This window comes from Elaeis guineensis, chromosome 6 (genome assembly GCF_000442705.2).
Source record: "Elaeis guineensis isolate ETL-2024a chromosome 6, EG11, whole genome shotgun sequence".
Taxonomy (NCBI): Eukaryota; Viridiplantae; Streptophyta; class Magnoliopsida; order Arecales; family Arecaceae; genus Elaeis; species Elaeis guineensis.
This window is the reverse complement of record NC_025998.2, coordinates 51,533,538-51,560,646: the sequence shown is the minus strand read 5'-3', so window position 1 is coordinate 51,560,646 and position 27,109 is coordinate 51,533,538.

Here is a 27,109-nt window from a genome sequence, read left to right as displayed (position 1 = left end):
TCAGAAAAAATATGAATAAATTCTAAAAAAATTTAGAATTTTAGGAGAAGGAATTTTGCTCAATGACAGATTGTGAGAATGATAATCTTGAGCTTTTAGGACCAAGAGAGATGATGAAAATTGATCTCAAATCGATTCCTTGAAAATGGAGAAACACTTAGGCATAAGGATCAAGAATTCCTAGATTTCTCCTAATTTCACAGAATCTATCCTCGCTAAGGGCCTTTGTAAAGATATCAGCTAATTGATTTTCAGTGCAAACATATTCAAGAGTTATATCTTTATTTTGAACATGTTCTCTTATAAAATGATGTCTTATTTCAATATGCTTAGACCTTGAATGTTGAATTGGATTTTTAGTTAGATTTATGGCACTTGTGTTGTCGCATCTTATGGGTGTTTCATTAAGTTTGATTCCAAAGTCTTTGAGTTGTTGCTTAATCCATAAGATTTGAGCACAACAACTTCTGGCTGCAATGTATTCGGCCTCAGCCGTAGACAGTGCTACCGAATTTTGTTTCTTGCTAAACCAGGAGATTAGATTAACTCCAAAAAATTGGCAAGTTCTACTTGTGCTTTTTCTATCTAATCTACATCCAGCAAAATCAGCATCTGAATATCCTAATAAATCAATTAGTGAGTCCTTAGAGTATCATAACCTTAGAGTTTGAGTACCATTCAAGTATCTAAGGATTCTTTTAACAGAATTCAAATGAGATTCTTTAGGATTAGATTGAAATCTAGCACACAAACAGACACTAAACATGATATCAGGCCTACTTGCAGTTAAATATAATAGAGAGCCAATTATACCTCTATAGTATTTTAAGTCTACACATTTACCTTCTTCATCCTTGTCAAGTTTACATGAGGGGCTCATGGGTGTGCCAATTGCTTTGGAGTTCTCCATTCCAAATCTTTTAAGTAATTCCTTGGTGTACTTGCTTTGGTTGATGGAGATTCCTTCTTTTGTTTGTTTGATTTGGAGTCCGAGGAAGAAAGTGAGTTCTCCCATCATGCTCATTTCGAACTCTCCCTGCATGAGCTTAGCAAAGTCTTGACAAAGAGATTCATTAGTAGACCCAAAAATTATGTCATCAACATAAATTTGTATTACTAACATATCATTTTGATTTCTTTTAATAAAGAGGGTTGTGTCTACATTACCTCTTGAAAAATCATTATTTAGTAAAAATTTGCTTAGCCTATCATACCAAGCCCTAGGTGCTTGTTTTAATCCATATAAAGCTTTATTTAATTTAAAAACATGATTAGGAAAAGCATGATTTTCAAATCCTGGGGGTTGTTCTACATAGACTTCTTCAGCAATATATCCATTTAAAAATATACTTTTGGCATCCATTTGAAATAATTTGAATTTCATAAAGCAAGCATATGCAAGTAGAAGTCTAATAGCTTCTAATTTAGCAACAGGTACAAAGGTCTCATCAAAATCAATTCCTTCTTCTTGATTATAACCTTTAGCAACCAATCTTGCTTTATTTCTTATTACATTACCATGTTCATCTAATTTATTCCTAAAGACCCATTTTGTGCCAATTATTGAATAATTTTTAGGTCTTGATACTAAAGTCCATACATTATTTCTTTCAAATTGATTAAGTTCCTCTTGCATTGCATTAATCCAATTATGATCATTTTCAGCTTCTTCAATAGTTTTTGGTTCAAGATGAGATACAAAAGCACAATGATTAAATACATCTCTAAGTGAAGAACGAGTTTTTACCCCATGCATAGGATCACCAATAATTAACTCCTTAGGGTGATTGTGAACATACCTCCATTCTTTGGGTAAGTCATTTGTACCTTGAGGTTGTTCTTGAATTTCTTCACCTCTCTCATCCTATTTGTCTTCTTGTTCCTCGTCCTCTTGAGTTGTTGAATCTTTCAGAGTGATCTCCTTCATTCCTTCTATTAGAGGATCTGCATCATCAACACCCTCATTCTTCCTTGAAGGAAGATCGTTAGATTCATCAAAAATAACATGTATGGACTCCTCTACTACTAAAGTTCTTTTGTTAAAAACTCTAAAAGCTTTACTAGTGGAGGAGTAACCAAGAAAGATTGCTTTATCTGATTTTGCATCAAATTTATCAAGTCTTTCTTTACCATTATTTAACATAAAATATCGACAACCAAAAATATGAAAATATGCAATATTAGGTTTTCTTTCTTTCCAAAGTTCATAGGGGGTTTTCTTTAAAATTTGTCTAATCAAAGCACGATTTAAAATGTAACATGCTGTGTTAATTGCTTCCGCCCAAAAATATCTTGGAATGTTGCTTTCACAAAGCATGGTACGGGCCATTTCTTCTAAGGTTCTGTTTTTTCTTTCTACTACCCCATTTTGTTGGGGTGTCCTAGGAGCAGAGAAGTTATGGCCAATTCCATTTTCATCACAAAAGTTTTCAAAGTCTTGATTTTCAAATTCAGTTCCATGATCGCTTCGAATATTTTGAATTGAAAATCCTTTTTCATTAGTGACTTTTCGATAAAATTTAGTGAAAATATGAAAAATTTCATCTTTGTGTGCTAAAAAGAAAACCCAAGTAAAACGAGAGTAATCATCTATAATTACAAAACCATATCGTTTTCCTCCTAGACTAGTGGTTCTAGTTGGTCCAAATAAGTCCATATGCAAAAGCTCTAAAGGTCTAGAAGTTGAAACAATATTTTTGGATTTAAATGAAACTCTTGTTTGTTTACCTAATTGGCATGCATCACAAATTCTATCCTTTTCAAAATTCAGTTTTGGCAAACCAAGAACTAATTCTTTCTTAATTAATTTTGAAAGAGAATGCATGCTAATGTGTGCAAGTCTGCGATGCCAAAGCCAACTTGTCTCATTAATTTTAGCATTTAAGGATACTAGGCATTGCATGTTTATTTTGGCTAAATCATTTAAATCTACCATATAAACATTACCATGTCTATGTCCAATAAATTTAATGCCATCATTAACAGGACTAGTTACAATGCACACAGACGATTCGAAAATAACTTTATATCCTTTATCACAAAATTGACTAATACTTAGTAAATTGTGCTTTAAACCATCTACTAACAAAATATTTTCAATGTATTTGGAGGGAGTGATACCAATGTTACCTATACCGATGATCTTTCCTTTGCCATTGTCTCCAAAGGTGACCATCCCTCCATCCCTAGCATCAAGCGTGATGAATTGTGATTCATCACCAGTCATGTGTCTCGAGCATCCACTGTCAAGATACCATTTTCTGTTTCCTCCTTGGGATGCTAGACACACCTGCAAGCAAAAGTTAAGTTTTTGTTTTAGGTACCCAAGCTTTCTTGGGTCCTTTTTGGTTAGTCATAATGGTTCCTTTTGGAACCCATATTTTCTTTATAGTTGATTTTGCAGATTTGTTAGAGAAGCAAGTGTATGATTTATGTCCTACTATACCACATTTGAAACAAGTAATATTGGTAGACTTGTTACTTAAAGAGTTTATATAAATATTTTTCAGATATTTTTGTTTCTTCAAGGGGTTATAGCCAAGTCCAGCCTTATCATACACGGCTTTTTGATTATCAAGAATCATATTGAGTTTATTTGAACTCAAGGTGAACTTTTCTACTATTGGTTTTAGCTTGGCGATTTCATTCTTTAAGCTTTGATTTTCTTGAAGCAGGGTGGATTTTTCAATTGAAATATTTTCAGTTTGTTTCAATAAAGATTGATTTTTCAATTTTAGTTCTTTGTTCTTCATCCCTAGTTTCTTTAATTCATCAACTAAATCATAGAATGCTTCATGTAATTCTTCAAATGTAAAGTCACTAGGGGTTTCGGAAATTACCTCATTTTCATGTGCCATAAGGCACAGGTTGGCTTGTTCGGTTGAGATTTCCTCATCGGAGCTTGAGTCATCACTCGCACTCCATGTGGCCATCATGGCCTTCTTCTTGAACTTCTTGGGACCTTTCTTCAGTTGTGGGCATTCGGATTTGAAGTGTCCCAGCTTCTTGCACTCGTAGCAGATAAGGGGTTGGTCTTTCTCTTTTTCTTTGCTTTGTTTCCCTTTTGTGAATGGCCTCTTCCTCATCTCCTGTTTCCTTTTTCTCAAAAATTTCTTAAATCTTCGGGTGATGAGTGCCATCTCTTCATCCTGTTCTTCATCTTCAGTGTCATCAGTTTCTTCATCTGGTGGAGCTGTGAATTTGAGGGCAATGGTTCTTTTCTTTTTGACTTCTTCCTCTTGATGTTGCTTCATGCTTAGCTCATGAGTCATCAAAGATCCAAGAAGCTCTTCTAGAGGTAGAGTGTTCAAGTCCTTGGCTTCTTGGATGGCAGTCACTTTGGCTTCCCAAGTTCTTGGTAAGGATCTGAGAATCTTTCTTACAAGCTCACTGTTAGTATAGGACTTACCAAGACTCTTTAAACCATTAATAATATCAGTAAAGCGAGTAAACATTCCAATTATGGACTCATCATGCTCTATTTTAAACAATTCATATTTATGCACAAGCATGTTTATTTTAGACTCTTTTACTTGATTGGTTCCCTCATGGGTTACTTCTAACCTATCCCATATTTCTTTAGCAGATGAGCAAGTAGAAATACGATTAAATTCGTTTGCATCAAGAGCACAATAAAGAACATTCATTGCTTTAGCATTTAATTGGGCCATCTTCTTATCAACCTCATCCCATTCTTTCTCGGGTTTGGTTGATTCCTCACCATCTATAATTTTAGTGGGTGTGTGAGGATCGTTCACTATGATACTCCACATATCATAGTCGAGTGCTTGTATGAATATTTTCATCCGAGCTTTCCAATAGGTGTAATTAGACCCATTGAAAAGTAGAGGTCGGTTGGAGGATTGCCCCTCGGCAAGAGAAGTGCCGACGTGGGTTGCCATAGATCTTTGGCTCTTTGATTGTTTAGATCAAAGAAGGGCTAGAGCACCGGGCTCTGATACCACTTGTTGCCCAGCTATGCAACCCAAGAGGGAGGGGTGAATTGGGTTTCTAAAAATTTTAAGCTTAACTTATGACTTATGAAAAATATTTGGCAATAGCTAAATGAATATGGAGAGTTAAATTAATTCAGGACTAATGGCAAAAAGCAAGAATGCAAGAAAATAATGAAGAGTTAAAGGGAAGCAAATATGCACACCACAAACAAAAAAATTTATAGTGGTTCGGTGCCAACCTTGCACCTACATCCACTCATCTTGTATTCAACCCGAATACAAATGTCGGAAACTCCGACTCTAGCTATCCCAAGCTAGACCACTTGTTTCTCAGGTATAAGCCAACCCAATACACTCCGATTCTAGGTTCGGATCAACCTTCCCTTGTTTTGGAACCCTTCCAAAACAAAAACAATCACTCAAACTGAGTAAAATAATTTATAGCACAAACAAGTACAGAGAAAGCTCCTTTAATGAGCGAATATAACTTTAAATACACTTTACTCAAGAGAAGAAGACCCTTTTTAAATTTTCTCAAAGTGGTTGGAGACTTGAATGTGCACTTGAGGAGTTGGTGAGCTTGGTTTAAGGGCTTCTTCAAAGCTTTGAATGAACTCTTGATTAGGACTGAAAAGTTAGCTTGAAAAACTCTTTTTCAAAATCTCTATTTTGAATGCTCTTGAATGCTCTCTTGAATGCTCTTCTTAACTCTTCCAAAATCCTCTTTTTGTTTCCCACCTTTTGGATCCTTTTATAGCTTTAAGAAATAGAGAAAAATATTCTAGGCTGAAAAAGAGCCGTTAGACCACATTAAATGAGCATTAAAAGTACTTAAAACAGGTTAAAAACTAGCCGTTGCGGAGAAATCCCGTCACAGGGGTCGACTCATGGGTCGACTCATGCCTGGGGGTCGACTCATGGGTCGACCTCTGTGGAAGAATACCAGAAAATAGGGTTCTGTAATTTTTGGTCTAAAAACTGCAGGGGTCGACTCATGCCTTGGGGGTCGACTCATGGGTCGACTCACAGGTTGTGCCAAGCCAAAAAATCTGCGTGCCAAACAGCTCATGTGCCATGAGTTGACTCATGGGTCGACTCATGATTTTCAAACATGCATATCTTTCAAAATACAAGTTCAAAAATAATGAAATTTTCGCCAATAGATCACAAATCTTTTGTTCTACCATTTGATACTATCAAATCAGTGTTTTGGTAAAATTACAATTTTGCCTCTGAAGAGCAAAAAGTCTTTTTCAAATGAAAATTATTAGTACCCCTTCAACTGCTTTGTAATTATCAAAATCAATCTAAGGAGCAACAAATAGTGTCATAGCCCTAGCTAAGGAGCCAAGATCTCATCAGAAGTCCAAGTATATCGAGCGGCGATTCCATCTGATCCATGATTATCTCAAAAAAAGTTATGTCGAGGTTAAGAGAGTCGACTCCACAGATAATGTGGCAGACCCACTGACAAAGTCATTGGGCCAGCAGAAGATTGAAGCCCACCTTTAGAAGATGGGACTTAGATATGTAGCCAATTGACATTAGATTAAGTGGGAATTTGTTAGATGTGTGCCCTAGATGCCAAATTGGCTGACACATTCCTGTACAAATGTAAGGACAAATTTGTAATTTTGACTATAAATGAATAAAAGGGTTATTCTACTATCACATTGTGTACATTATGTTTGTGATACATCCTTTGAGTTAGTAGGAATGTTAATTCATATTTTCAAGAGTTGAAAATTTAAGGCATGAATTTACATAACTAACTCATAAACAGCTCCTGATCATAGGATCATCACGAGGATGGTGATTGATCTGGAAGGTTGGTATACGATCGCTTTCTTGGGGTAGATGATGTAGGAACCAGATTTAGGGTTTCAGGGTTAGATCTTGAAACTTTTTCAAGATCATACAGTGGAAGACTAAAATAAATCAAAATTTATTTTTTAAAATTAGAGAATTCCTAGATCTAACATTCTATTACATGATTATTACATAGCATTAAATCAGAAATTAAAATATATAAATATAGCATGAACTACATGTTGATCATATCAACATGTTTCTATACTACATCTAATGTATGTATTAAACAATAGATCAGATCTATTACGTTGCAAGTTAGACGTTCTAACCTCGCTGATCCAGGCTTGAGGATGATGTTGCAAGCCGCACATGCGTCCAGCCTCTAGGAGTCGTCCACACGAGCTCACGAATCTCGATCAGAAGTCCTGCTTCAGAAAATCAGCACAGTATGCTAGTACAGCGCTGATCCTTCTTTGATGGTTGATCAGGTACCTCCTTCTTCTTGATTTGGACTCTTCCAAAGATGGAAAGTAGAAGGAGGAGTTTCAAATCTAAGACGCTCTCAGGAAACTCAAGATGGAGGGAGGAAAGATATGAAAACAAATAACCCTAGAAGAAGACCCTCTTCTTCTTCTCGTTTCTCTCTCTAGACACCCTAACTTGTATCTTTTATATCTCCACGACCCAAAGGTCTTTCTCTCTGATTTTTGGATCACCCAAAGGTCTCTCAAATCTCTATCTTTTTCAAAAATTTTAATAAGAAACTCATCTTATATAGAGAGATATGATAGAGTCCTTGTCTAGGTCAAATACCTAGTCAAGGCTTATCCAAACATGGCAAGTTAAGGGGCGCCCAACTCTTGAGCACCTCCTCCATATTTTCATGCATGGATTATCAGCAAAGGGTGCACAATATGTATCCTAAAAGTCATAAAAATTCTAAAAAAAATTTGGATAAATTTGGTGCAAAATTGAAAGAGTTTTGGATTTCTAAAACTCTATCTCATAGAATTCGAAATCCAAACTTATTCCTTTTTGATTTGATCCAAACCACCTTCCATGTAAGAAAGAAGAGAGGAGACCTTTTGTGAATGTGGGAGAGACCTGGGAGAGGGCTTTTGTCACACAAAATAAGTGGAGATTGGCGTTGAATAAGAGAGAGGGCGTGGGGAAGGCTTATGTGGTGCAAGGTGGAATCCTAGTCTTACTAGGATTCTATCTCATGACTTGTTTTAATTTGGTTTCTCAAACCAAATTAAACCAAAATTAGATCAACCTAATTAAAATAGGTCTTAACCCAATTAAGAACCTAATTTAATCAGATTAAATTATATTTAAATCTGAATTAATTTTCTAATCAAATTAGAAATTAGATTAACCCAAGTCCTAGTTGAACTAGGACTAGTTTTTCTTTGCACTTGGCTTATCCAATAAACCAATTGGACTTGATCCAATCAAGCCCAAATCAAATCTAATTAAATTATATTTAATTAGACTTAATCTCAGTCCATTGGCTTAATCAAATTAAGCCAATTAGCAATCAAATTGCTAATCGATCCTCCTGCAACACTTGCACTGGGTTAAATGTCAATCATATTGATCATTTAACCCTAGAACGATTCTCAATCGTTGATCAACCATCCGATCGGATCATGAACTCTAATGTGTGTGACCTCATAGGTCCGAATCTAAATCAGTAGTACAGGAATAAATTTTTGTACCAATCGAAGTGACCATCTAGTAATGGTACCCGACGACCGGATAGGTCGAATGTGTAGAACAACATCCTTAGAACCCATGTGGATATAGTTTTCATATAATTCATCTCCTTGACCAAAATGATCATAGGATACCCCAGAGTTCAACTGTTAACTCTGATCAGGTTGTCCACATTGTATTTCAAAATATCAAATCCATCTGATGGATTACCCTGGCCAAGGTTTTGCTAAATTGAATCACAACGACTCATTCTTCTCCAACTCTTGGAGTGGTCAATCCCATCTCGATCATACTCTGACTTCGCAAGTACTTGACTGTGTCCAGAAGCCTTCCATTCCTGAATTAGAAATTCAGTTAGTCCAGTACCAAAGCACGGTGAGTTGCTTGCAAGTCACTGAGGCGATCTCAAGTCTAAGGGATACTTATACCTATATCCCATCAGAGATATTCTCGATAGCAGAATGCTCTGGAGTTGGTCACGATCAATGATGATGTATCCTTACATCTCACCTGTATGCCATACCAATGTCTCCACACTCCTTGGTTAAGAGGACAACCAACCCATATGGCCTACAGCGATCTATGCTCGATAGAAGCTATCATCCTTATTAACAGCCTATCATTTGGTCGTGAACAGTTTTGAAGACTAATCGATAAATCCCCTCTTTATCGAACTTAAATAGTCCTAAGGACTTCATCATAACAATGGAGTTTATTAGAAGATGAAAGCTTATGATGAAGATGCCAAATATATTTTATTTATTAACAAATTAATTATAATACTTGGTTGCTCAACCGTCAACAGCTTGACGATTGGCTTTTTGGGACACATTTCCCAATAACTCCCACTTGTCCTAAAGTTACTCGGCACAGTATCTAATACCCATCTTCGACTTGTGGTTGTCGAACTCCTTTATCGTCAGGGCTTTAGTGAAGGGGTCGGCCAGATTCTCCTTTCCATCGATCTTCTGAAGGTCGACGTCACCTCGATCCACGATCTCTCGGACCAGGTGGAAGCGGCGCAAGATGTGCTTCGTCCGCTGATGTGCTTTGGGTTCCTTCGCCTGAGTTATGGCACCAGTGCTATCGCAGTAGAGTAGGACTGGACCATCGAGGGAGGGTGCTACTCCGAGCTCGTTGATGAATTTTCTCAGCCACACAGCTTCCTTCGCAGCATCCGATGCTGCGATGTACTCCGCTTCACAAACAGAGTCTGCCACAGTATGTTGCTTGAAACTCTTCCAACAGATGGCTCCACCATTCAGAGTAAAGATATAATCTGACACGCTCCTACTGTCATCATGATCAGATTGGAAGCTAGAGTCTGTGAACCCCACAAGTTTCAGATCTGACTCACCATAAACCAACCATTGGTCCTTAGTATTTCTCAAATACTTAAGGATGGCTTTAACCACTTTCCAATAATTTTCTCCAGGATCAGATTGGTATCTACTCACTACTCCTAGTGAGTATGCCACATCTGGTCTTGTACATGTCATGGCGTACATGATAGATCCCACGACTGAAGCATATGGGACTCTACTCATACGCTCTCTCTCTTCAGGAGTTGTCGGACAATCCTTCTTAGAGAGAGAAATTCCTTGGCCTATCGGTAGACAGTCCTTCTTGGAATTCTCCATGCTGAACCTCTTCAGCACAGTATCTATGTACATGGACTGAGATAACCCAAGCATCCTTTTAGATCGATCCCTATAGATCTTCATCCCTAGGATGTAGGATGCTTCACCCAAGTCCTTCATGGAGAATTGTGATGACAACCAAACTTTTATTCCCTGTAGTGCGGGGATGTCATTCCCGATTAAGAGAATGTCATCCACGTACAAGACAAGGAATACCACAACTTGACCATTTGCCCATTTATAGATGCAGGGCTCTTCTCTATTCTTAATGAAGCCATACATTTTGATCACCTTATCAAAACGCATGTTCCAACTCCGAGAAGCTTGCTTCAATCCATAAATAGATCTCTGAAGCTTGCACACTTTGGACTCATCTGTAGATGTAAACCTCTCAGGTTGTATCATATACACCTCTTCGATCAGCTCTCCATTCAGGAAAGCTATCTTTACATCCATCTGCCAGATCTCATAATCCAGATGGGCAGCTATTGCAAGCATTATTCGAATAGATTTGAGCATTGCCACAGGAGAAAATATCTCGTCATAGTCAATACCATAACGTTGACGATACCCCTTGGTGACCAGACGGGCTTTATAGGTCTCCACCTTTCCGTCTGTGCCCCTCTTCCTTTTGAAGACCTATTTACACCCAATGGGTTTAACCCCTTTAGGTGGGTCAACCAATGTCAATACATCGTTGACCTTCATGGACTCCATTTCGGATTTCATGGCTTCAAGCCATTTTTTGGATTTAGATCTCTGCATTGCATCCATATAGGTGATCAGATCCTCATTATTCTCATCAAATTCGATGGGATCACCGTCCCGGACCAAGAAACTGTAGTATCTATCCGGCTGATGCGGTACTCTATCGGATCGCCTTAATGGTGCAGGTACATTGGGCTCCGGATCTGATCTAATCATATCCGACTCAGGTTTAGCTATTGGTGTCGGTCCTTCTACCTGTTGAACTTCATCAAGTTCAACCTTAGAGGTAACGGTTCCTTCACCAAGGAACTCCTTTTCTAAAAAGATTGCCTTAAGGCTGACGAACACCTTTTGTTCATCAGCATGAAATAAAAATATCCTTTTATCTCTTTGGGATACCCTATGAATGAGCATTTGTCAGATCTAGGTCCAAGTTTGTCTGTGACTAATCGTTCGACATAGGCCGGACACCCCCAGACCCTAAGGTATGAAAGTGCTGGCTTAAGTTCCATCCATATCTTATATGGAGTCTTAATTACAGATTTACTTGGAACCTTATTTAACAGATAACAGGCCGATTCGAGTGCATATCCCCAGAAGGATATCGGTAAGCTAGCAAAATCCATCATGGATCGAACCATATCTAACAGAGTCCGATTCCTCCTTTCAGACACACCATTATGCTGTGGTATTCCTGGAGGACTCCATTGGGAGAGAATCTCATTCTCTCCTAGATATGTGAGAAACTCACTAGAAAGGTATTCTCCTCCTCGATCAGATTGAAGAGTTTTAATACTCTTCCCCATTTATTTTTCTACTTCACTTCGGAATCGTTTGAACATTTCAAATGAATCCGACTTATGTTTCATCAGATAGACATATCTATATTGGGATAGGTCATCCGTGAAAGTTATGAAGTAAAAATATCCACCTCTAGCACTGGTGCTCATGGGCCCGCATACATCAGTATGTACTAGGCCCAAGAGCTCAGTAGCTCTCTCACCTTTTTCAGTAAAAGGTGACTTGATCATTTTACCAAGAAGACAGAACTCATAGGTTGGAAGTGATTCACAATCACTGACTTTGAGGATTCCCTCTTGAGTCAACCTATTTATTCTGTTCTTGTTTATATGACCTAGCCTACAGTGCCATAAGTAGATATCTGACACACTATCTAATCTAGAGTGCTTGCCAGTAGAATAGACTCTTATCGGGCTTGATCTTTCTGGTCTGGCCCTGCACTGATGTCCCAGCCTGAACATGCACCTTCTTCACTTTCTTCTTTTTGTTCTTCTTTCCTTTCTTAAAAGGTCGAGAACCAGAAGACGAACCTCCCACTAAGTTCACCAACTCCTTGTGAAGTTGGTGATCCTTCTCAAAGTTCTGAAGCAACCCCAGTAACCCGTGGTAGTTCTCTTCAGGCTTTGTCATTCTATAATGAGTGAGGAATGGGAGATAAGACTTGGACAGCGAGTTCAGTATTTCATCTTTCCCAAGCTGCTCATGCAAGGAAAAGTTGAGCTTGCTCAATCGTTCCATCAGCTCGATCATGTACAATACATGATCAGTGACAGAGGCACCATCCCGCATTTTGGCATTGAAGATGGCACAACTAGTCTTGTGCCTCTCCACATCATCGGGTGTGCCAAAGGTATCCTCCAACACTTGAAGCATGTCCTTTGGCTGAGCCATCTCGAATCTGTGACTGAACTCGTCGCTCATGGCAGCCAGCATGATACAACGCACCATAGTCCGATCACTGAGCCACTTCTGGTAAGTGTCTCTGACTGTTCCACGTGTATTGACAGCTGGCTCCTCAGGTGCAGGATCCAATATCACATATAGGATCCGTTCATGCTCCAGGACCATCTTCAACTTTCGGTACCAGCTACCGAAGTTGGGTCCCACCAACTTATCATTGTCCAACAATGATCAGAGCAATAGGGAAGTGGCTATATTTGCACAAAGGAGAACCATAACCTAATTAGTAATTGATTCATTAAACCTAAAGATTTGGACTTTAATCAAAAGGTTTCTCTCACTATTTTATTCGAATTGGTAGCCTTTACCTCTAATTCGAGGAATTACCCTAATTTCTTAGTGGGTACTAGAATCCACTTAGACTGCACACAAGCCCAACTTTGGTTGGTCAACTCATGTACATCTAAGGGTAGGTTCATAACCAATTATTTCTCTAAATAATTTCTAGTAATTTTAATTTTGTCCCAGAAACCTAATCAGTAGGCTTTGGCCTCCATTGTAAGGATCCGGTTAGGTCCAACCATTAACATGATCATACTTGGTGTATCTAACCAACGAATGATTAAGCCCAACTTTGGTTGGCTCACCTAACCACCATTAGAGAGATACTTCCAAGTCATCATATGATGAGTGATAATTTCATTAGTCAACAAGCACCAGGCCTTTGGGTCTGCAATGATTATTGAGTTAATGGACTCATTATCAAACACCTTAATGGGAGGCTATGACTCAGTTATCTCCATAACTTTATCATTTTAAGGACCTAATAATTTTAAAGAATTTAAATAATTTAGAGGATGAGGTCAGATGAACCAGCTTATCATGATCCTCCCACTGGCTTCACCAAGTCAGCTTAAGGGAGACCATTAAAAGGGCTGGTCTAGGAGCACCTAAATCAGTCACACTGATTTACCTAGCTGACATGGGTCAGCTCGAATAGTCAAGTGATCCGATCAAAACATAATTTCACCAAGAGGCCAGATAAGTTCGATCAGTGGGAGGGTCTGCCAAAGCTTGCCTTAAACACCATCAGAAATGGCCAGGTAAGCGGGCTCCCAATTAAAAACCACCGGTCTGGTTTATCTTAGAGACCAACTGGTTTAATTAATTTCGATTAGATCAACCTAACAGTTCGTGCTAGACCGCTTAGCCAAGAATCAAGTCCATTTGGTTCTCGTTAAAGATATGGACTTGACCAACTACAACTTTTGTAATTGATCTAGAGAATCCTTGACCTAATCTAAGACAACAATTGATTAGATTTAGTCAATTCTCTAATTAAGTCCATCTTTAATCTAACCATAGGTCTAACCCAATTAATGGACCTAATTCCCACTAACCCATTAACCCAATGTGTTATGATTTGTGTCTTAGGTTCTTCAATTCACAATCCTAGAACCTAATCAAACAACTTCTTAATTCTTAATTAAGTTTTGGGCTGAGGGTTGGGTTCGGCTTTTCAAAAAATAATTTTCATATTTATAAAATAATTTTATAATATGATTTTATCAACCATATTGTATGTTTGATTCATAATCAAGATACAAGTGAAATAAACATGAAACTACTTTAGATCTAATCTAAACAGATTCATGTAATTGAAATAATTTTAACTTTAAACAATTTCTTTGCACAAAAATTATTAACAAAGAGATTTTATTTCAGATTTAAATATCTTTTAAATCTAATAAATCATAAATTTAATCTAGATCATATCTAACAAATTTATGATTAAAGATAGATCTACACAAACTAGGACAACCTTTGCACTGTAAGGGGTAAACCTTACAGCAGGACAACCTTGCAGTTTGTGATTGATCTAAAATTTTAATTTCAGATTTAATAATCTTATTATAAATTAGATCTAATTTAAAAAATAATTTAAGCATGTATAAATAATCATGTAATAAAGAACCTAGGCTCTGATACCAATTGTAGGAACCAGATCTAGGGTTTCAGGGTTAGATCTTGAAACTTTTTCAAGATCATACAGCGGAAGACTAAAATAAATCAAAATTTATTTTCTAAAATCAGAGAATCTCTAGATCTAAGATCTTATTATATGATTATTACATAGCATTAAATCAAAAATTAAAATATATAAATATAGCATGAACTACATGTTGATCATATCAACATGTTTCTATACTACATCTAATGTATGTATTAAATAATAGATCAGATCTATTACCTTGCAAGTTAGACGTTCTAACCTCACTGATCTAGGTTTGAGGATGATGTTGCAAGCCGCACACACGTCCGGCCTCTAGGAGTCATCCACACGAGCCCACGAATCTCGATCAGAAGTCCTGCTTCAGAAAATCAGCACAGTATGCTAGTACTGCGCTGATCCTTCTTTGATGGTTGATCAGATACCTCTTTCTTCTTGATTTGGACTCTTCCAAAGATGGAAAGTAGAAGGAGGAGTTTCAGATCTGAGACGCTCTCAGGAAACTCAAGATGGAGGGAGGAAAGATATGAAAACAAATAACCCTAGAAGAAGACCCTCTTCTTCTTCTCGTTTCTCTCTCTAGACACCCTAACTTGTGTCTTTTATATCTCCACGACCCAAAAGTCTTTCTCTCTGATTTTTGGATGGCCCAAAGGACTCTTAAATATCTATCTTTTTCAAAAATTTCATAAAAAAACTCATCTTATATAGAGAGATATGATAGAGTCCTTGTCTAGGTCAAATACCTAGTCAAGGCTTATCCAAACATGGCAAGTTAAGGGGTGCCCAACTCTTGAGAACCTCCTCCATATTTTCATGCATGGATCACCAGAAAAAGGTTCACAATATGTACCCTAAAATCCATGAAAATTTCAAAAAAAAATTGGATAAATTCAGTGCAAAATTGAAAGAGTTTTGGATTTCTAAAACTCTATCTCATAGATTTCGAAATCCAAACTTATTCCTTTTTGATTTGATCCAAAGCACCTTCCATGTAAGAAAGAAGAGAGGAGACCTTTTGTGAACGTGGGAGAGACCTGGGAGAGGGCTTTTTTCACACAAAATAAGTGGAGATTGGCGTTGAATAAGAGAGAGGGCGTGGGGAAGGCTTATGTGGTGCAAGATAGAATCCTAGTCTTACTAGGATTCTATCTCATGACTTGTTTTAATTTGGTTTCTCAAACCAAATCAAATCAAAATTAGATCAATCTAATTAAAATAGGTCTTAACCTAATTAAGAACCTAATTTAATTAGATTAAATTAGATTTAAATCTGATTTAATTTTCTAATCAAATTAGAAATTAGATTGACCCAAGTCCTAGTTGAACTAGGACTAGTTTTTCCTTGCACTTGCCTTATCCAATAAATCAATTGGACTTGATCCAATCAAACCCAAACTAAATTTAATTAAATTATATTTAATTAGACTTAATCTCAGCCCATTGGCTTAATCAAATTAAGCCAATTAGCAATCAAATTGCTAATCGATCCTCCTACAACACTTGCACTGGGTTAAATGTCAATCGTATTGATCATTTAACCCTAGAATGATTCTCAATCATTGATCAACCATCCGATCGGATCATGAACTCTAATGTGTGTGACCTCATAGGTCTGAATCTAAGCTGGTAGCATAGAAATAAATTTTTGTACCAATCGAAGTGACCATCTAGCAATGGTACCCGACGACCGGATAGGTCGAATGTGTAGAACAACATCCTTAGAACCCATACGGATATAGTTTTCATATAATTCATCTCCTTGACCAAAATGATCATAGGACACCTCAGAGTTCAACTGTCAACTCTGATCAGGTTGTCCACATTGTATTTCAAAATATCAAATCCATCTGATGGATTATCCTGGCCAAGGTTTTGCTAAATTGAAATACAGCGACTCATTCTTCTCCAACTCTTGGAGTGGTCAATCCCATCTCGATCACACTCTGACTTCGCAAGTATTTGACTGTGCCTAGAAGCCTTCCATCCCTGAATTAGAAATTCAGTTAGTCCAGTACCAAAGCACAGTGAGTTGCTTTCAAGTCACTGAGGCGATCTCAAGTCTAAGGGATACTTATACCTATATCCCATCAGAGATATTCTCGACAGCAGAATGCTCTGGAGTTGGTCACGTTCAATGATGATGTACCCTTATATCTCACCTGTATGCCATACCAGTATCTCCACACTCCTTGGTTAAGAGGACAACCAACCCATATGGCCTACAGCGACCTATGCTCGATAGAAGCTGTCGTCCTTATTAACAGCCTATCATTTGATCGTGAACAGTTTTGAGGACTAATCGATAAATTCTCTCTTTATCGAACTTAAATAGTCCTAAGGACTTCATCATAATAACGGAGTTCATTAGAAGATGAAAGCTTATGATGAAGATGCCAAATATATTTTATTTATTAACAAATCAATTACAATACTTGGTTGCTCAACCGTCAACAGCTTGACGATTGGCTTTTTGGGACACATTTCCCAACAGATGAGTCTTGAGTCTACGGTGTGGAGATACTGGAGTAAAAGTATAGGTATTCGTTGAGAACGAGAGTACTGAGCTTGACCATCTCGAGCAGTCATAAGGAAGTCTACCTTCTCGTCGATGACTAGCTCGATGCTGCAGCTGTGTGTCTAGTTCTTTGACCTGAGGTACATCAACAATTTTCCTTGAGTGTGTTATAGTTTGACTATACTATAACTCTGTCTCCTAGCTATTCAGAATCCTGAGATGTATGTTGGCTGTAGCATATTCATTGTAGAAACCAGATTGCACCAAGATGGGATCTATCAACTTCAGTAGATGAGAGGAGTAGTCCTATGATGATCGAAAGATCGAGTCCTTAAGCCCATGACCATGACAGAGTGAAATAATGAAAAAAAGTTTTTCATTAAGGTTTCACATCAGACTTGGATCGATCGATTGATTCATATGACTGATGTTGGGTTTGACGAGTTCACCTTAACCCTAATTCAGTCGGGACTCATGATAGAAGAACTCAATCATACAGGTAGCTGCACCGAGAGGTTCATCTTCATTTCTGATGGGTTACCACCATATACTGCTAGGTATCACTGGTGGATTTTGGGAGCAATTAGAGTGATATTGATGATCGATCATTCTAAATTATCTGAATCAGAAGAGTTCTGGTCCATCGAAAAGAGTTTCGACGATGTCGATGATGAGATCACGACATGTCTCATTACCATATGGAAATAAACCTAACTAGATCACACAAACAAGAGTTAAGGTCTGGATGTCATCAATCAAGCAAGCCCAGTTCGATTGATTTGGATTAGATCCAATTAGGTTCAAAGAAATCGTGCTAGCATACGATTGAGCCTAACTTTCTCCTCGTGCAATCTTTTTCATCTCGACTGAGCCAAATATGATTTGACTCATCCAGAGAATCTTGAGAAAGTTTCTCTCAGTCTGACTGGAGTCAGTCCAGCTTAGAAAAGTCTTGTCTTAATTCATGAGATGAATTTAAGACAACACCTGTCAATTTCTGTCACCAGCCATTTTCGTTTTAGGACATCAGTCAAACGTTGACTTATGGATCTTCAACTGAAGGCTACTTGGCAAGAGGTCATTAGAGAGTTTTTGTGGAGTATCCACATACAAAATTATGCCTCAAAGTGGGTGCCAAGATCAGATTGGGCGTGCGCCCCAAGTGGATAAGGATAGAGTCCCATGAGATGAGGACTCTATGCCTTGATCGACTCAAACTGTTGGGCACCAATCTCACTGTGTTTATCAAGTGTTGGTGCCAACAGTAGGAGAATTTGGTGGGGTTCTTATCTGATATGATCAGATGACATCACTCCATCAATCAAATTTTTTTTAGAATAAATTAGAATTTTCTGATTGATCGAATGATGTGGCACTGCATGGCGCAGCAAGGTCTATTTAAACCCTGTCTGTGCCTAGGGTTTATAGATTCTGCTCAATACCCAGCAAAAATAAGATTCCCCTCCACTTCTCCATATCCCCTCTGCTCCTCTCTCTCCCCTCTTCACGTCTAAGAAGTTGGACATCCATCTGGTGCTTGTCCAAGGTGTGGTGGCTCTCTGAACAGAAGGCTGCAGGGATTTATCGAGAAGCTGCTGCTCCAGCTTCAGAAGATCTTTTGAAGATCTTTCAGATCAGATCCAGATCTGATTTTCAGAGCAGAGATTCATAAGGAGAAGATGATTTAGATCTTGCTTGAGTGGATACCGGTAGAGGCCAGATGACTGCGTGGCTATTTTTGAACCTCGAGCATTGCTGCGCTCATCTACACGATAATCTAGTTACCCTAGAGGTATTCCTCTAATCCTCAAGTTTTAGATTTAATTTTGGATTAAATATTAGATAATAAGAATTATATCTAATAGACCTTAGATCTGAAATAAAGTAGAATAATTTTTAAAAAAAATATATTCCGGCCCAGATCTCATTAGATCTGGAAGATCCTACAAGGAAAAAGATAATTTTTCCTTCATATTCATGTAGATTAATAAAATAATTTTAGACGCAACCCGAGCTATCTGAAGAAAAATAATTTTTCTTCCCTTCAATATCAGCTCATTCTATTTTAAACAGTCATCAAAATTCAACTTCGATGTCACTATTATCACTTCAATCTCTTAATCAATTTCTCTCTCTCGTATTAAATGAATTTATACTTCATTAATGCTAATCAATTGAAATTTAAATTGTCAAGTATATCATTAATGAAATACTATATCATATGTATATGAATGAATGTTAAATGTGAATGTATGTTCGTCAAGCCGCCACATTCTCGATTCGGGGTGTCACACCCTTAGCTGACCATATTTTCATTGTAGTTGACCTAGGCAAGATCTTAGCCGACTCAAGTTTTTGGATAACCGATAAAGTCTAAGACTCAGAATGAAGATAGAAAAAATAAAGATTCAAAGCATTTTCCCTGAGCCGACCCTATAATCATGTTAGCTGACTGAATCTCAAAGACAAAAGAACACAGAAGATAATATAAATCAGTAAATCTTCTGAGTTAATGCAAAAAATCAGTTAATTGACCAAGTAATCAATTTAGCCGACTAAGAAAAGATTTGAGCTGACCCAATCTCAGGTAGATAGAATAGACAGGATGATGAAATTTTGACATCTACTGTTGAGTCGTCTAAGAGTTTTCACTTAATCGACTCTATTTTGAAGATTAGCCGACTAAGAGCCTGAGTGAGCCAACTTATAATATTTTGACAGATAACATCTTATTTTTTCAAAATTTCCAAAATATACCTAAAAGATTTTTAATAGCTATTTCCAAGCTTTCAACAGCTAAAGCATTAATAGCTAACATTTTTTAATCCTTATATAAGAAGATTTCGATTGAGAACTCAAGAGAAAAAATGAAGAGAGCTCATCTTGCCATATTCTTCAAGAAAGTAAGTTAAACTTAAGAGAGATAGTGGAAGGAATTCAAAAGTGCATTTATTTCAATTCTTCCTACATTTATTCTACTTGAAGTAGAGGGAGGGAGCATTATCTGAGCCAACTACTCCGGAGCAAAAGCATTGAAGGCTTTCTCATTCCTCTTAAGAATTCAAAGAAGAAGTTTAAGTAATTAACGGCTCATCTATCTTGACTTCTTCAAAGTTTGAAAGAGTTTTATTATTTTTAAACTCAATTTTTTATATATTTTTATATAGTTTATTATGTTAAATTTGTTAGGCATAGAAATTTGGGGTTGGTCTAAGCCTAAAGTTGGACGGTGTGAGGTTTTAATGGTATCTCTACAAAAATTAATTGAGGTTGATTATGAGCCCGGGATAAAATAATTAGTCGTAAGATTTCGCTTTGCATCTTTATAAAAATGAATCAAGATTGATTGTAAGCCTGAGATAAAATAATTAGTTACAAGATTATGGTTGGTGATCCAGCTAAAACCAACTATTTTGGATTGTGAACCCAAAAAAATAATCGGACTATAATCTTAAAGAGATTATAGTGGAATTTTTCAAGTGGGCTTACTTGGAGAGTGGACATAAGTGCTGAGTTTAATATTGAACCATTATAAAACTTTGTATACTTATGATTATATTGTCACATATATTTCTTAATTTCTGCTTTTGTATTTATCTTTTATTTTTTATTACATATTTATTTTTTGCAGAGCACTCCATAAATACTCTTGAATTTATTTTTGGGCACAAGTTGTAAAGTTTATTTTTAAAAAATCTGATTCACCCCCCCCCCCCCTCTCTGGGGTTGCCTCCTCTAGGAAACATATTATGAGACTTCTTATTTGTCATGACAAACTTGAAATCTATTTCTATTAAGTAATAATAGAAGCAAATATTGCTTTGCTTTAATTCATTATGATATTTGGGGTGGATATCACACACCCTCACATACTAATGTACATTATTTTCTTACTATTGTAGATGACTATTCTAGAAATACTTGGATTTATTTGATAAATTACAAATCTAAAATTTTTATCTTTATCAAGATATTTTGTGCTATGGTTTAAACTCAATTTAACTTTCTCTTAGGGTCATTAGAACTGATAATGGTAAGAAGTTCACATCCATGTATGCTTATTTGTTGACCTTGTGATTGATTTTGGTGATTACAAAATATTGAATAATTATGGTACTAATCAAAGTTTGCAGACTTGATACTAGAATCCATGCTGGTCGGTCGATGGTATGGCTCGATATAGATCTGTACCGAATCAGACCGATGTGACTTGACATAGAGCAAAAGAATCAAACCAAGAGAAGGAAAAGAGAGAAAAAGAGAGAGATAGAGAGAGGGGAGGAAGAAAGAAAAGGAGGGAGGGGAAGCTATCAGAGAGGTCGTCGGAGGAGTTCGGGCTGACTGTCAAGAGGTGCACTCGATGCTTGCAACACCACAGGCATGAAACAGGGGCAATCATCCTGTGTCATGAGTTTAAAAAAATATATGAATTATGGTAAGATTGATAATGAATTTTCCAACTTCACTTCATTATTTTTTAATTTTTAAAAAAAAAATCTTAAAAAATGAATCTAGCAAACTAATTGCCACTTCACTATTCATTCATCTTTTAAAATCGACAAGTGAACAGAGACGGTCGCCCCTATTCCATGACTGCAACTCTGTCCATGTGTTTCCACTGCCCGATGGCTATGCGGCCATCCGATGCCCTCTGACAGCTTCTCTACCATTCATTCCTCTCTTCCGTATGGTTGCTTCTCTCTCTCTTTTTCTCACTCATTTGAAAGCTCTATCGGATGACACAAAGCTATGGAGGCTTCCGTGGCCCTCTAGTGGCCACAGTGGGCCATCATCGACCTCCAACGGTGTCATGCTCTCTCTTCCTCTCCTCCTCTCTTTTCTTCTCTTTCTCTCTCCCTCCTCTAGTATACCATTTTCCTCAATTGAACTATTTCGGTTCCTTGTCGATTTTGCTCGGTACAAGGTATACTGATTGGTTCGAGTCGGTACTAAATTTTATGGTACTAATCATGTGTTTCAAAAATGAATGTATGATTTTTAAGATACTCATAATGAAGAATTATACATGAAAGAAATTCTCTTAAAATGCCAAGCCAAAGCACCTAAAAGAAGTTCTCACATGTTTGATGGCTCATTATGAAGAAAATGAAATTAAAATAAGCAAATATCATTTAGAAGATTTTGAGTCAACTCTGAAAGATTTCGATTGGACTTCGATACATTGGCGCTAAGTAGTACAGAGCTCGAGTCAACTCATAAAAAACTTGAGTCGACTCTCTCAAGAAAGAGAGTAAATTTTTTCAGTGCAGTCCATGAGCTGACTCCTGCAATTCATGAGTTGACTTTTGTAGTTTTTATGATTTAACTCTCTCAGACAAAATAGAGAGCAAATTTTTTTAGTACAGTCCATGAGCTGACTTCTGTAGTCTATGAGTTGACTCTTATAGTCTATGAGTCAACTGATGAGCCAAAATAGCCTGATGGCTAATTTTTCTGGATACTTTTAATCGCTAGTTCAAGCCTTTCAATGGTCAAAATTCATTCTTCAGCCACTCTCAAACTTATAAAAGGCTAAAAAATCATTTGAAAAGAGAAAAGTGATTAAAAGAAGGAAACATATCATTTATGTAAGGGATTATTGAATTTCCTTAGAAAGAAAGAAAAGAGAGGAAATTTGTGCATAGAATTCAGAGGATTTTTAAGAGTGATCATCTTCATCATCTTCCACAACCTCTCAAGCATTAACAAGAGAAGTTCAAGCTTCATTTGAGGCATCCATCAATAACTTCTCCAGGCTTCAAAGAGTTCAATTTTTCTATTTTTCATTTTGTATCGAAACTTTCTATCTTGTATTTTTATGATTTCTTTACAAATTTCTTTGAGATGAAAGAAACTTTGATTAGGTCTATCTAAGCTTAGAAATGGACTTGTAAGATTGTGATTTGTGATTGCATAAAACTAACTAGATTGATTGTGAACCCAAAAAATAATCAATAAATAGTTTTGATTAGTGATCCAGAAAAATCAACTGAGTTTGTTTGTGAGCCTAGGCAAAATAAATATGTTATAATCAGACTGATTGTAATGAAATTTTCAAAGAAAATTTAGGGAGTGGATATAGGTTGGGATTATACTGAACCACTATAAAAATTTTCTTTTATTTGTGTTGTGCCTTATTTCTTCCTTACTTTATTGTCTTGCTTTCTTTACTTACTTTTAATTCTTGCTTTGTTGCTTCAATATTTTAATTTCTCTATAGCACATTACATTCATCTTATAATCATATAAGTTAAATTGATTTGAAGCATATAATTATTTTAGATTTCAAATTTGGTTAAAGTTTTTAAAGAACTCAATTTACCCCCTCCTCTTGGGTTGTTACTTTTCTGGACAACAGTTAATATCAAAGCGGATGCTCTTATACTTGTTGTTAACCTAGTGGTCTTAAACTGAAGATCATGATAATCTAAATTGAATCTTTTTCTAATGAAGGCCATTCTATAGATAGACCTCTATTTTTTAATGGTTCTAACTATACCTATTGGAAAGTTAGAATGAAAATCTTCATGCAAGCATACGATTATGATTTATGAAGGATTATAGTTGATGACTCACACATCCTCAATATATTACTTGAGCATGATAAAGAAATGGCCCAGCTAAATACTAAAGTTATGAATATGCTCCTTATGTATTTCAGCTAAATAAGTATAGGATAAATTGGAAATAACTTATAAGTAGGCAAATCAAGAAGAAAAATTAATCTTCCAAGAAGATAAGGAGGCTCTTTCCAACTTATATCTCATGGCTCAGAAGGATAAAAAGAAGAATAAGAAATAAAGAAGAAAGAAAGTATGGATTAAGAGGAAGCAAGGCAAAGAAAAAAAAATAAGAAAGATGAAGAAGATCTTGTAAATTTTTGTCTCATGGCTTATAATGATGAGATAAATATTGAAAATTTCTCTGAATTTATCTTTAATAAATTACCTGAAGTTTTTCATAAATTAATGAGTGATTTCAAAAAGTTAAGGCTAAAAAATAAAGAGCTTAAAAGATTAATTATGCTCACAGCAAAGAAAAGAATAATCTTTTAATAGAACAGAAGAACTTTTGAAAGAAAAAAAGAATTTAGTTAAAGAATTTTTTTTTTAAAATATGAAGTGTTTAGTGAAACAAAATACAAAATTAAGAAAAAAATTGAAATATTGAAGCCTATAGTTAAAAAGTTTACATTCAATTTTGAAAAGTTTTAATTAATGCTGAAAAATCAAAAATCTATTTTCAATAAAGCTGAAATTGATTTTAATTCTTTAAGAAAATAAAAAATATTTAAAAATATATTTACTATAGCTTCACTTGAAAATCATTCTATCATATGTTTTAAATGTAATAAAAAAGGTCATAAAATTTTTGAACACAATATCAAGAAAATTGATCATACTTTTGTTAAATCAATTTGGATTCTAAAAAGAATCATATGCACTAAGTCTAATGGATCCAAAAAAAACTTGAGTACCGAAGCTTAAAAAATAATTTTATAGATATACCAAACATCCAAAGCAATAAAAGAAGTAAATTCTTGACAAATGGATGCTTAGGACTTAAAGTAGATGGATTATGATACTTGGTAAAAGCTAAATCTCTTTACATCATACCATCATTATTTACTAAATTTAATTTATTTGAATGATTGATTTTAATGCTTCATATGTAGGCATGATACATTCTTTGTCTTGAATGCTTTCATATATTGTTCATTACAAGCATATGTTTTATTTTAAAAGTTTACATGCTCTCCTAATTGTTTATATCATGTTGTTTTGATTGTTAATTATATAAGAAAGATAAATCAAAATAAGCTTAATTGTATAGGAAATCAGTTGTGTGCAAGCTCTGTGAACTAAATCTGACATCCGTATAAGATACCTAATTATTGAAATAAGTCATCTAAGAACTTTACGATAAGACATTTATTCATAAAAGATCTTATGCCTGATATTATTTTGCATGATTGCATCTTAGTTTGATCCTTAAGGCTTTGAAAATATTCTGGTTGAATCTAGTTCTTAGAGCCATTATCTAGATTCTCCTTGATTTGATCATGTCAAATTGATTACTCTTTAATCCCCCAAATTGATTTATTTTTAATATAATTTTTTATCATTAATTTAATTTGCTATGGATCCATGTTCTATTTGAGCTAATATTTTTTGAATCTAAACTCTTTGAATTGTATTCAGAGTCGACTCTTAAAATCGAGGAGTCGATTTGTATTTTTAAGAAGAAAAATAGTTCTATAAGGAATAGACTCTCAATGGTACTGGAGTTGACCCCTCATTAAGAGTCGACTATTGACTTAGTAGGAGTCAACTCCTATGTTTGGGATAGATTTTTTAATTAAAAATATTTCAAGGCTCTGTTCATTCCTTTTTTAACTTTTTTGAGTGGTAATTCCTTTCAAATCCCTCTCTCATCAAATTTAAAATTTTTCTCTCTATTTCTATCTGATTCTTATAGTCCTTGTTCTCCAATGGCATCTCAGAAGCAATTCACCCGAGCAAGAGAAAGTCCTATGTAGAAATTTAAGAATTTAGGACTTTACCAAGTAATTCTCTTATGCAAGAAAAAAGGATCAAGCTTCAAAATAATCATGAGCAGAAAAATAGACTTTGAGTTTATGAAGCAAGAAGTGGTCAAAAAATTAAGAGGATGAGTTGGAAGTTTGGTTTTCAAAGCAAAAGGCATGCAAATTGAGATGGATATTGATAACATTGGACGCACGCTACATACACTACCCATAGGAGCATCTCAGATTGTCTCAAGTAGCGATATATTTGAAATTTGTATTGGATTGAGATGATGTCGAGGGTATCAAGAATATCAGTGCCAGCCAATTGAGTATGGAGATGTGGTTATTGTATCACATGATTGGTAGAATCTTCTTTATATCAGAGAAAAACATCATGGTCACGTATTACATTCTCCAAAAGATTCCATCTTGCGTGCCAGCACTCATGCTATAGTAGATATCAAATCAGACAAAATAGAAAAGCAGATAGAGGCTACTCCTTCACAGACTAGCTATCTGGAGAGCAGCTCATGATTATTTGATAGACTGGATGAAAATGTATTTGTTGAGAGAGTTTCAATCAGGATCGTCACTTTAGTATGTGTAGAGCTTCAGAAATTCACTTTAGAGGCTATATCTTTGCTCATAGAGGAGATTGTCAGATCAATTCAGACTATCACTGCAACGAGGGTTGATCGAAGCCAGTCATCTGGAGACACTAGATCATCCTCACCATCTAGACAGCCTAGACCATTTTCTTAGGGCTATACTGACCCTCTCTCTTAGGATGCTAAGATTCATTTCTTAAAGCATTAGTGACCCTAACTATCCACTTTTGGCATCTATAGGTATAGCCTTCATTTATTTTGTATGCTTTTCATGTTTATATCATTTTTATAATCATGTTTTGGAAAATCAATAAAATATAACTTTTTATGAAAATATAGTCTTTGATGATTATACTTGTGCTTATTTACTCAATTGAATATTTACTTTGTTAATAAAATGAAGGGAGAGAATTGAGAAAAATAAATTTTCTAGCATTAACTATTAAAAATAAGGGGGGGAAATAATTCTTGAACTTAATAAGAGAGATCATTGATAAGCATTTATATCCTACAGATCTTGATTTAAGGATTAATAAGATTTTGAGTTTGTATGGTTTGATCCTATCATTATTCTTTTTGATAATTATTTAATATCAAAAAATTATTTTTGATCTTAAAAGTAAATTTATTGATGAATATTTATACTTTGTTCTAATTGATTCATATCAAAAAATGAATTTGAAAAATACTCTTATTAAATCTTTAAAATTGATATCAAACAAAATATTTCAAGGAAGCTATCATTTATCTTTAAAACTAAATATCTAAAAAAAAATTAGTTTTAATTAATTGATATCAGATAGCTTACTATTTATCTTATATTTCATTGATTTATCTTTTGGCAAAATGAGAAGAAAGTTTTTATCTCAAATCTGATTTTGCATAGCTATATTTCTGATATGATATT